At 38.1% G+C, this 13,478-nt stretch overlaps 1 protein-coding gene across 9 annotated transcripts in view; it reads left to right on the forward strand.

Moving 5' to 3' along the window:
• NLGN1 (neuroligin 1) overlaps positions 1 to 13,478 on the forward strand; it is an 809,144-nt gene that overhangs the window by 269,490 nt on the left and 526,176 nt on the right. The window lies entirely within an intron of this gene.

The raw sequence follows: 13,478 nt of genomic DNA on the forward strand, positions 1-13,478 counted from the left end.
ACCAATTTTTATTGTTGTCTGCAACAAAAGGTATGATTTTTGTGAAGTATGATGTTCTAGTAAAGAACGTGGGATTTAAAGTCTGAGAATTTGCCCCTTAATTGCTATGTGACTTTGGGGATGTTCCTCATCTTGTATGAACCTCAGTTGAATTCATCTGTGAAATGAAGGTAATAATAATATACTTCACAAAGTAGTAATGAAGAATAAGCAAGATAACAGTTTGATGAGTGTCTTGTACATTTTTCTATAAGCAGAAATATTATTATTACGGCTAAGATGTGATCCTTTATGTAAGTAGAAAATAAATAAGAGACCGAATCCCCCTTTCCTGATGTGTACCCAGTTATGTGAATCTTAAGAATAAAAATAGATAACAAGGTTTTACATGTAAATGTTATAACCATATGCATCAATCAGAAAGCAAACAGGGTTATGCTTTCTTTCATGTATGATAGAAGAGTTAAATTAATGGCTAAATATAATTAAAAAACTGAAAAAATTACAGCGTGCCTGTTGCCAATACTAAGCCCAATGAACTGTGAGATAGGGATGTGGCAACACTAAAAAATCACCTCAACATCATTGAATATTAAGGCAATTTTGCTACTTATCCTTAGAAATAAAATAGCCCTTGCAATTACGTTTTGTAATTTGTTATTGGTTCAAAAATTAATGACTTTTATTGTAATAAATGGAACATCACAGGTGACAAAGCACAGTTTTAATTAACAGTGACGGGTAAAGCTCCTTACCATCAGATGGAATTTATACTAGCGGTTATATAAGAAGTTATGTTTTGATCATCAGTTTTACATTGAAGTTAAGAGCACTAATTATATAGTCCAGCCCTTAAATGTTTTGTAGGGTATGAGAAGACATATAAAAATTGTAAAATATAAAAAAAAAAATTGTAAAATATGTTGAGGAGGCTGGGTGGCTCAGTGGTTGAGCATCTGCCTTTGGCTCAGGGTGTGATCCCGTGGTCCTGCGATCGGGTCCTGCATCGGGCTCCCCGCAGGGAGCTGCTTCTCCCTCTGCTGTGTCTCTGCCTCTCTCATGAATAAATTTAAAAAGTCTTTAAAAAATTGTAAAGTATGTTAAGAAACTGTTAAGTATGTACTTGTGGCCTATCTTATAGATATATTTTCATAATGACATAGAATTCCAGGTTTGGTTTCAGATTTCTTCTACTCTTGCACTTCCACACCAGACCCTGGCTGAAGAACAGTCCCCTCATCCGTTGCCTGATCTGTTACCTTTCCACCCCAGGCTCAGTGCCACACGAGAGCTTTACCTCTAGTAAATCAGACTCTAAGCCCCTCCACAACAAGACACAACCCCAAAAGGCTGTGTCTTGGCCAACCTTCTGATCTAGGGAGATACATATTCATAGAAAGTTCTACCTTCAGGAGGATGGAATAGGAAAGAGGCCTGCACAGGTCCTGTATTGGGCTCAGGAGCCATCGGGTCTGGAAAGTTCAGAGTCTTAAACACCTGGAGAATAGTCTAGAAGATGGACTGTACACAGAAGATGAAAATAGCCACTTGGTTCAGCAGATTCCTTGTCCCCTGAAGAGTGCAGGATATCAGGGAGCCATCGGACATCTTACAAAAGTGCAGGGCCCAGGGGTCTGCCTCACATGGGTCTAGGGGTGGTAATGATCACACAGGAAGCACTTGAATATATTTCAGAGATGAAAGTTAGATAATGGCACACATATCTCAATGATGATGAGCACTCAAATATATGGGTTTTAAGCTTTATGCACTTGAGAAAAAAAGCTTTATATTTAAACCAATGAGTAGTTCAGTATATTAATTTTTTTAAAAAACAGGGTTCTCAATAATGTGATTTCTATTGTATTTTGGTATTGTTTTATTTTTAACATATTTGTACAGCATGTAGTTATTGAAAAATCTAGTTTCTATATGTTGGAGACACAAAAATCTCAAATAATCAAAACGTATGTAGCTGTAGCCGTGAGTATATGCACTGATCAGGAGATCCTAGGTATTTGCTAATAGGACCGATAACTAATCTGGGATACTGCACACATGTATCTAGAAAAACAGAAAACAAAACATTAGATGCACATGCACTAAATCGTTAACAGTGGTTTCCTTGAGAGTGGGGTCTATGTTTTTTAAAACTGTGTTTGTGTTTTTAGTACTTTTGTAATGTTTTTAAAACTAAGGTCTTATGACAGACTTCAAAAGTATAGATACCTAACTCAATACTTGCACGTTGAAAATTAAAATATTTGTCCATCTGACATTAATTTTGCTTTCATGCCGTGCCAAACTGGTGATAGACATCTCTTTAATTAAATTTGACACTAGGTAGACACAACTAATTATAGATTTTCCAAATATTAAGTGAATGGATATATATCTAATCTGACAACGTAAGAAAATTAAGATGAACATACTAGAGCTATCGTGGAAAATACCAGCCATACATAAAATAGAAAAGGACCAACAAGGTGCCCAGCTTGCCCTTCTTGACTTCTTTGTAATTGTAAATTCTGGAATCTCATTACTGCCATGTTTAACATTTAATCTAATACTCTATTATTATCCATATTCCTACTCACATTAAAAAAAAGAATCTCTGCATAGATTTCCCCGGATCTATTTCCTTTTTACTTGACTATCTAGTACAGTCTAATTTTTTTCAGCATTCAATATGTAAACCAAGTTTTAAATACAATGTTTCTAAATTATTTCCAATTGTTGCCTACTAAAAGTGAGTAGTATTGCTTATAAGTAATTTAATTTTCTAAAAGTTGGTTTATGAATGCTAAGTCTACGCCTGCAATGACCATTGAATGGCCCACAGCACACAAGTGTAATGCCTTGAAAAGCAGGGCTTTTGTTAATGAAATTTTAATAATTAAATTTTTAATTGCATCTGTAAACTTTTTGTTAACTGAGCTTCTTTTAACAATAAAGTCCCTTTATATCTGAGACACTTTGGAGGTAATGTATACTTTGGAGGCATCAAATTCAGGCTTAGTGGACTTACAAACGTAACAAGAACCAGTCAAGTCTCCTGAAGGAGCAAATTGGGGTAATCCCTGCACAAGTAGGGACTCATGGTTCCTGAGATGACCTGGGAGCACATACATCGCTTACGGGGTTCAAGTTAAAACTAATATTTTAAAGTAGTATGTTAGTGAAACTAAATACTCTAATGGGCTAAATTTGACCATCTGGCTTCAAGTTTGAGACTCTAGAACTCAGATTCCCATTTTTCATACATTAGTTATTATTCATTTTTTAGCTACACAAACAAGGAGGTGCACAGATTGCCATATTGGAGAAATAGGAAAAATATAAACTCATGAGATACAGACAATCAAATAACACTGACTTTATGCTAGGTAGCTAGTGTCGTTGAGCTGATACTGGCCATCTTTTTGGATAGAAATGATTCAGGATAATACCTTATAGATATTAAAATTTAGATGTTTTCTGGTTGAGAACCAACAGTGGGCTTTTAGTTTGTTTCTGAGAACAATGTGGGAAAAATCAGTGCGCCTTTGCTTTTCCAGTCAGAGGCCCGGAGGTTAATCTCCCAAGTTGAAACCTGGAACATAAGGAAGTCCCCGATGAAGCCCGAGGTGTTGAAGCCATCACCTGCTGCGTGTCTGTGTTTCCTGTGCGAATGCATTGAAGGCAGGAAGGCTCATTATTTTTGTATTTCTAGGGTCAGGTCAGCCAAAGGCTTAAAAGAAAAAAATGGAGGCTGAAGGGACTTGTTCTCTGGCCAGGTGTGGGTCTCTCCATCATTCTTACCTTCTTTGTGCTCTTAGGGGAACCCACTAAGGATGCTGGTTGCTTATACTCGTTACTGGAATTGGCCAACCGAGGTGAGGTTGAGTCCCCATGAAATGCCAGCCCCGCTTCCCGAAGGGGGTGAGGATAGAGACTCGACCTGACTGGCCACGAGGCTGTCAAGTGCCACCCAATGTCTTGAGCCCTTTGTATTTCCCCAGAGTGGGGACAGTACTTTATCCGGTGTGGAGTGGCGCTGAGCCCAAGGCTGACCTCCACGTGAGTCTACGAGTGAGCCATAGACCACGGTGAGGGCCCAGAGCAGTGCAGGCCATTTTCCTCTCAGATCCCTTTTGTTAAGAACCACCTGAGCCATTTGGTTCCCACTTTCAAGCAGCTTTAAAAAGTGAACCGTTACCGGTCAGGAAGGACATATTCCTATGGCTGTACTTAATAATAATTTATAAGGTGTGTAATATAAGCGAACCACTATGCTGAGTTTTTTTGTTTGTTTTTGGCCTTTCACCTATCCGTATAGTGTGGTGTAGGTTTTATACTGAGATCTCCAGATGAGGAAACTGCGATTTGGAAACAGTGAAATGCTTGCCCAGGAGCACGTAGCTAGTCCGTAATCGCAGAATAATTTTCATGGTGTGATTCATCTCACTCATTAAAGAGCTTTGACATTTGAGAGTCTTACTTTGCACCGTGATAGAATAAAGACAGCAAAAAGGGACGAGGTGAGCTATTTGGGAGGAAGGTTTGTGTCCCTTCTATTACAAACAAACTTGACTTCACTTTTCTCTGTTCTTTGCCCATCGAATGATATACAGAAGTTGTTATTATGCTTCCTGATTTTGCATTGCTAAGAAAAATTAAATTACTTAAACAAGTAGCATCCATCGTTTTTGCAGATAGATAGTTCATTAGTCAAGAATATATAAACTGTTCCACACGCTGCTTCCGCTGAATGTTTAAATTGAAAAAAAAAAAAAAAAAAAAAAGGAAAAGATCCTTGTCCTGTTCATGGCATTTTTTATATCATGACACTAGGAAAACAGGGTTTCAGACTTCTTTTAACAAAACATTTGTTTATTTTTTTATTGTTTTTAAACTCTTCTGAACCACACACGTTTAAATAAAGTTAGCAATTGTATTTTAAATTATTGGAAGGGTTTTAAATGTGCCTAATAAACATGTTTACAATAGCCAGCGATATTCATAAAACAGTTCTCCCACTAACATAAGATTTTTGAGTTTTTTCGCAAAATAAAATCGAACGAGTCTACATTTTTATTGGTTTCCTGTCTAAACTGACTGTATATAAGATGGTAGGTACAACGACTTTGAAGGTGTAGAAGAGGGATTTAAAGGAATGATTCTTTGTGGATCTTTATAATTTCTGGATTGGACTAAAATATTTCTTATTTTCTAGAAGGAGGGGGACATTTTGGAGATATATTCCTTTTACTCCCTAAATACACTGGTGCTTATCAATAGGATAATTTTTGTTCGTGTATAATATATACCATCTATACGTAATGTCTGCCTTTCAGTTTGAAGCACCACTATATAATTTGTAAGAAAGTGACTTATTTAAACTCTAGTCTCTCTCTTACAGGGGCCTGTATGCTACTAACATATAGGAAATAAGAGGCAGCAGGGTCTTTGCCTCTAGAAGACCTTGGGATGGCACCCCTTTGGAGCTCATCAGAGCCCATTCAGGTTTATCCCAAGGGATCACTTGATGCACTTGTCTGATACTCCTTCTTCCCAGGGGCTGAATGCACAGTTTCCGCAAGACACCCAACTCCTGCTGGCTTGAGAAAAGTGTTATTTTAATGATGATTATAATGAGCTCTAGCGTCGCTGGGAGCCAAATGTATCCTTAAGTCCAAGAGAGAACACTGCAATCAGGGTGAAGTATAATGTAGCTTAGATTATTATTTGATAAATTGGCCTTTTAATTAGGATTTTTTCCTCCTTCTATACTCATTTATTGCCTACTCCTCCAAGGTGAATAATCGCTATGTGTCTTTATGAAGATATCACAGCAACGAAGGCACATTGGATGCACTGAAAAGAGGGGACCACCTCACACCGCTTATCCTGACACATTAATCAATGAAACCGTGCCTATGATCCCAGCACCTGAATGCATTTCCAGTATTTGATTTCGCCTCCGGCAACCATCGCAAGTTACTTTTTATTAAGTGACTCCAGCCTCAGCAGATGGTATTTAACCACTTCCAAGCCCATCCCTGCACTGTATTGTCATGAGAGGTTCATTAAGGAAACATCTAATGAAAAGAAACTTCAGCCAGACAGTGCAGTGTGATGGTGCCCCAGCAACCCTTAGAGCCGGTGGACTTTGAGCTCAGACTTTATAAAGTCTCTTAATAGAGTTTGATGTAATCTGGTCTCAAATTGCTATTTCATCTTCTGCCGGAATTTAATGCAATTGGAAGCTTTATGAAAAAAAAATTACAATTACATAGTTTTTATTTAGCTGTTTAGATCACTTAAGGGAAATACAGTGACTCGATGGTTGCATGGTTGCTCATTTCCATTTTTACAAAAAAAAAAAAAAAAAAAAAGGACATCAAGCCGGATAATATGGAGAGTACATGACAGGTAAGAGACTAGAAGGTTTGGTCCCAGCTTGCTATGTAACAGCACTTGACCAGTGGCTTCCAAACTGTTTAGGCTGTCATCCATAGTAACACATTTTCCATGGTGACACTGTATACATAGTGCATGTTAAGAACTGAAAACATGTTTCCCAGAATAGTACCCTTTGTGCAGACTGTGACTCTATTTTCTCTGCTACGCTATGCTATTTCACTCAAAAGAAATGCTGGTCACAGATCACTACGATGATTTCACAATTCACGAATGGGTCTCAGTTTGGAGGGAGAGAGATATACAATAAATTTCTGAAACTTCCTTTCAGTTGTAAAAATCTGTAACTCTGGAAAATGCATGTCGATACGACTCTCACATATTAGATTCAAGTCAGTGACTATCCTGAATGAGCCAGTAGATGCATTGCTTGCCTGTGTGATCCCATTCACTATATGGCTCTATCTGATGCAAATTGTTTCTAAAATAGATGGCAAGATGTAAGAATTTTAAAAATACTTTTTACTAACTATCAAAAAAATGCTTGTAATAATACTGAAGTTTTCCTTTACGATGCAGTAATGTGTAAGCATTAAGATTAGGGAACTGAATGTGAAAAAAACTTTTTCTTGAACCATTAAAATTAATTAGTTCCTTATATTGTTGAGCCACAGTTGAAGGTAACTTATACAATGAGATGCACTTTTCATTCTGTTATTCGCCTTGCCCTGAGGATAGACTAGGCTGGCATGGACACTTCATGAGGACAGAGACCATTTATGTCTTTCAGCCTTCTGATCATCCCCCCCTCCCACAAAAAAAAAAAAAAAAAAAAAAAGAAAGCACCATTCCAGGCTCAGTCCATGCACTTGTTCGATATTGTTTATATCAGTATAAATGGTTGGGCAGATGGATGGATGGGTTCATTTTAGTCAGGATTGCCCTAGGTAACTTGAAAATAGCAAAGTTTTCTGTCCATCTCTGGCTTTCCTTTCTTTTAGTTCTTCTTGGTCTTAGTCCTCTTAGTAAGTATACGCATTCTGGTCTCTTGTTTGCCTAAAAATCCTTTCTGCATCTTCCTGTTTACCTAAGCTTTTTGAAAATCTAAAATATCTGCTCAGTATCTGATTCCTGACACCATTTAGTTACACACTAATTAATTCATGCCAAAGAATGAAGAAATCTCAGTAATGTCTTATGGCGTAGCTGCTTCCAGGAGAGTTTGCATCTCAGCCGGCCTTCTGGGACAAGTCATTGTCTTGGACGGTGGTTTTACTAATACTGTCAGAAAGATATGGGAGAGTCAAAAGGGTCCGTTGCCAGTGTCCTCCTGTAAATAACATAACCTCGTAGAGTTGATGTTGGAGCTTTCCTCAGAAAGTACTGAGGCTTATGCTGGGGACAGAGGTTAATGAGAAATACTGAAAATAGCAAAGTGTTCATATATATGTATATATCTTATCTATCCACACACACACACATCCTTTCTATAGCCTAGGATAGGGTTTTCTCAAACTGTGGTTGTGGATTTTGGCATGCTTCTAGAAAATGCCAATTTCTGAGTTGTAGTCCAGACTTGTTAAATCAAAATTTCTGAAAATAGTAACCAGGAATCTTTATTTTATTTTTTAAAGACTTTTGTATTTATTTGAGAGAGATAGAGAGAGCATGAGCAGAGGGAGGCATAGAGGGAGAAGGAGGGCGTGAATCCTCAAACATACTCCCCTGTTGCAGAGCTAATCCCACAACCCTGAGATCTTGACCTGAGCCGAAATCCAGAGCCAGGTGCTTAACGGCCACCCAGACACCTCCAGGAATCTTTATTTTAAAATAAACTCTCAAGTGATACCTATGCATACTAAATTGAAGATCCAAATTTAAACATGGTTTTCATGTTGAAAAGTATCTGTGATAACTTGTCTGAAGCTAAGTTCCAATGTCCCTTTATCCAGGTGACCCAAAGGTCATTTATATTTATATTTATATTTATATTTATATTTATATTTATATTTATATTATTATTTATATTTATATTTAATTTATATTGTGAATGGGCCTTGGGACCATCTAACATGGAAGGACAATTTATCCAATAGGAACTTCCAGAAAATTCTAGCCTACTTATCAAAAGTCCACCTCCATAATGGGCAGAGCCAGCTTCCAGTACATTACAAATTTGCTTAGGAGAGACAAAAGATTTTATTTTCTTTAAAAATTTCATTTATTTATTTGAGAGAGAGAGAGAGCGCAGGCAGGAGAGCAGCAGGCAGAGGGAGAAGAAGGAGACTCCCTGATCCAGCAACTAACCCGATGCGGGGCTAGATCTCAGGACCCTAGGACACGACCTGAGACGAAGGCAGATACTTTACTAACTGAGCCACCCAAGTGAACAAGAGATTATAAATGAAAAGAGACGGTGGATGACTTTTTAATTTTGTTTCAGCTCAGAAGCAAACAAAAACAGCAAAACTCCCATTATACCACACATTATTAGGAAGTTAATTTCACTAAGAAGAAAACACAGCAAAACTAAATGTTTTATTTATATTTTTATGCAAATATATTTTGGATACTCTAGTCTTTTAGATTTTCCATTTGAGTCTCCCTGTAGCCAATGGTAACAGAGTTAAATTTATTCCCTAAATAAATATCATTATTGAATACCTACTAGATAGCAGACATACTGCTAAGATCTGGAAATGGAGGGATAAACAAAGACTTTGTACCTGTTCTCAAGGAGCATATGACAATGCGAAGGAGATAACTATTTGTGAAATTAATTTTAATGATATTGAAGTACAGTTGGAAGGAAGAGAAGTGCGTGAGAGGCAGACCAGGATGTCTGATCTGATCTTGGGGATCAGGAAGGCTGCCTTAAGGAAATGATATTTAATCATAGTCTTAAAGAATAAACAAGAAGGATTTGACCAAAGGGCCAGGTACACAGGCAGACAATGTGAGTGAAGAGAGTCTGTCTTTTCATTCTTAAAAGATGTTTTTTTTGAGCGTTCATAAATAGCACAGCTTATTTTTTTTCTAAATAAACTATAATTTCTTTTTAATCTTTTAAATATTTATTTATTTTTTAAACTCTAGTTTCAGTGGTACATAATCATTTCTTTCTACTTCCGAATTTTTCATTTCTGGTCACCAAACTCTAAAGTAAAATATAAGCATGTAATAATTTATAATAATAATAACACATAATAATAATTAATAATAATAATAATAATAATGAGTTCAGGGTACTTATACTGTGCAAAATACAGTTCTTCATGTATTTATGAATTATTTCATTTAATCTTTACAATAAATAGGCTTTTCTAAGGCAAAATATACTAGATAAATTTGATGTAATTATTTATACAGATTATTACAGAAGACCCAGAGATAGTAGAGGATTTTAAAAGCAATAAAGTATATTTATTGCTGCAAGAGGAATTATAAAATAATTTTGCATCATCTCTGCAATATCGTAGTCACTAAAGCATGGCTTGCTCTTCACTCTGCATAGTCATTTAATCATCTAAACAGATTGGAAAAGTGACCCCCATTTGGCCAGGAAGAAGTACCAGGCATGCACTGGAGCTGAGTAGGAAGCTGCTGTGACTTGATGGATGTCATGAATATATGCTGGGCAAAAAAGAGATCCCAGTGGGCCTGAGTTAAGTATTTAATAATTAGGGGTTTGGAGTCCTTGCATTTTTCCAGGATCTGCTACAAAATAGTAAATGTCCTCGAATGAAAAGATACCTTGAGCAATGGCACCCCTAAAGGATTAGTAAAATAACAGAGTTAATTGTAAAATTGCTCCCAAATTAGGTCCTATGGCTGGGGTGACTTTGCTATCTCAGTAGCAAGCTCTTGATAGCTTTCTGAAAGTCATTGTTCTGCACAAGCTTTCTTTCTTTATCTTCATAAATGGCCTCAGACCTGCACTCATATATTAAGCCGCGAGAGACAATAATTAAGAAAGGTTCACTGTAGACACACCAAACCCAAGGCCTCCCATGTATACTATCTGTGAGACCTCGACCTAATTAATTACTTAACCTCTCTGTACTTCACTCTCCTCATCAATATAAGGAGAACAATAATATTATCACTATCAGGGATAATGTCAGTAACTATCATAAGATTTTTGTGAAGATCTAGTTACTTATTCATTCAGCAAATTCTTTTTTTTTTTTAAGATTTTGTTTATTCATGAGAGACACAGAGAGAGAGGCAGAGACATAGGTAGAGGGAGAGAAGCAGGCTCCCCACAGGGAACCTGATGTGGGACTCAATCCCAGGACCTGGGATCACGCCCTGAGCCAAAGGCAGATGCTCAACCACTAAGCCACCCAGGCGTCCCTCATTCAAGCTTCTTAAGAGCCCCTACTGTATACCAGGCACTATGATGCTTTGTAATGGAGGAAAGACAGCCAATAAATAAAAGAATAAGAAAAGTACAAAATATGGAAAAAGTAATTTGAGAGATGCAGAGGTGTTTTAAATAAGCTATGTAGGGTAGACTTCTCTAACAAGATGGCATTTAAGTAGAGACCTGAAAGGAGTGAGCTAATGAGTCGTGCAGGTATGTGTGCGGTGGGCGCATATCAGCCTGAAGGTACTGCAGAGGCAGAGATTTTAGCACGAGTGTTCCCGGCATATTCAAAGAACTGCAGGGGAGTCATTGCAGCTAGAACTATGTGAGCAAAGGAGAGAATTTTCAGAGATAAGTTCAGAAAGGTATCAGAAGGGTAAGAGCATGAAAGGGCCTTGTAGAACATTATGAGGACTGGCTTTTACCAAATAGCATCAAATTTAAGACACTTTTGAGGGTTAGTTTTATTGTTATTCCATGCATACGTTGGGGGGGGGGAAGCTTTCCATGTAAACTATGGTACCATACTTTCTAATCAAGTGCAATTTTTTTTTTATTTTGTATTTATTTAAGGAGCTCATTTAATCTTTTTTTTTTTTTTCATTTAATCCTAATGAGACAAAGATTCTTATATAGGCCATGCTGGTCTGCCACTGTCTTTTTGCACCCACACTAACTTCTAATTTCAATGTCAAATCACAGTGGAAGCTTCTTGAAGACATTAAACTCAAGATGTTTCAACAATGCCTATTAGTCGATTAAAGTGATGGCCCTATGAACAGCTATGTCCAAGCTTATGTAGGTAAAGACCACTGTCGTCCCCACAGAGAAGTAAGGCACATCTTACTTTCAAACATAAAAAATAAATGTGCATTATAGTAGGTTAAATATGGAATGTAAATGGAAATTCAGAGGAGGGTGATGAGAAAGGAGGTAAGGATTTAATTCGGAAATCACTGTTGCTCCCTTGAAACTAGACTGAGTGAAATGAGCAAAGATGGAAGCAGAGAGCGGCCAGGGCATTTATTTCAAAAACAATAATTCAGGTGGTGGAGTGTGAAGTGGTAGTTCGGAAGTGGTGTGACATGGTCAGGTTCTGATATATTTTGAAGGTAGGGACTGACAAGGTTGCTGATAATTTTATAGAGAGTAGGAGAGAACAAAGACATCAAAGTGACCCCAAGGTTTTTGACTTGAGATGGGGAAGACTATGGGGGGATGGATCGGTGTCCATAGAGAAAGTCAAGAGTCTGATTTTGGACATGATACATTTGAATTGCCTATTCTTCATTCAAGTGGAACTGTTCAGCAGGCGGTCAGAAAATGAGTCTGGAGTTCAGAGAAAAGAGAGAAAGTCTAGAGATATAAAATTGACATAAAATGACTCCATCATAGTATAGCTGCTGTTCAATACTGTGAATCAGGATGACATCAGCGAGGGTGGTGTTTCTCAATATTTTTGGTCACTACCCACACTTAAGACAACATTTTACATCAAAAATATGCACAAACTACACACCGGAAAAAAGATGTGTTATTTCATGTAATTTTATCTTGCCACGTATGACAAATTTTATTTTGTTCCTGCTTCTATCTTTGTTCAAAACCCAAGAGTCACTGCACGTTACTCGGGTTGAAAAACACTGGCTTAGAGCGTGAGTGAGGAGAGAGGAGGGAAGGGGTCCCAGGACTGGGCCTCGGAGCGCTCCAACGTCCTGAACTCCGTTGCCTTGTGTACAAAGATCTTCCGCAATGCCTAGCTTAAAAAAAATTAAGCACTCAAAACATGTTCGTTTTTATGATTAAAGTAGACTTCCTTCGCCAAATATCCCTTGACTTATTTTTATCAGTTGCATAGTTAGAGGGCTCGGGCCGTAGCATCCAGGCCAAGAGAGAGGTGCTGTGTTCGGTTTCTGCGGCGCATCACTAATCCCCACAAACCAAGATGCTGAAAACAACACACATTTTGCTGTGTCACTTTTGGTGGCGGAGAAGTCCGGGTACAACTGAGCTGAGCTTTCTCCTGCAAGGATCCCACTAGGCTACGGTTCAGATGCTGCCCATGGCTGTACTCTCATCAGAAACCTGACCAGGGAATGAATGATAAGCTTCGAAGGTCCTCAGGGATGAGCATCCATCTCCTTAAGTGGTAGGACTGAGGCCTCCACTGACCTGCTGGCTGTTGGCTGGGGCCTACGCTTGGCTCCCAGATGCCACCTCCTGCTCCCTGTCGTGCGACCCTTTCCCTAGACGGTTCAGAGCACGTCCTCTTACTTCCTCAGGGACAGCGGGAGAATCCGTCAGGCTTCAGTCCTTATATGGCATCACGTCATTAAATCAAGAGAGTAAAATCATTTTTGTCAGGCTCTATTGGGCAGTAGGGAGTCATTGGTTGTGTCCACTCTCAGGGAGAGAAGACTGCTCACAGCCTGACTTATTGGGGGTCACTTCAGGGTGTGTCCTTCCTCCTTTCTCCAGATACTCCTCACAGTCTGGAACTTGTGGCCAAGTGTGAAATGTCTGTTCTTCATCCTGATTATGAGATAGAATAGTTACAGACTAAGGGTAAAAAGAGTCATGAGCTCTATTCTTAGTGCTTTCACTTTTATGACATGAAGGTAACTAATCTTTAAACCTCAGTTTTCCCATCTTTAATTTTTTTTTTTTTTTTTTTTTTTATGATAGTCACAGAGAGAGAGACAGAGAG

This window comes from Canis aureus, chromosome 31, assembly GCF_053574225.1.
Source record: "Canis aureus isolate CA01 chromosome 31, VMU_Caureus_v.1.0, whole genome shotgun sequence".
NCBI classification, from domain to species: Eukaryota; Metazoa; Chordata; class Mammalia; order Carnivora; family Canidae; genus Canis; species Canis aureus.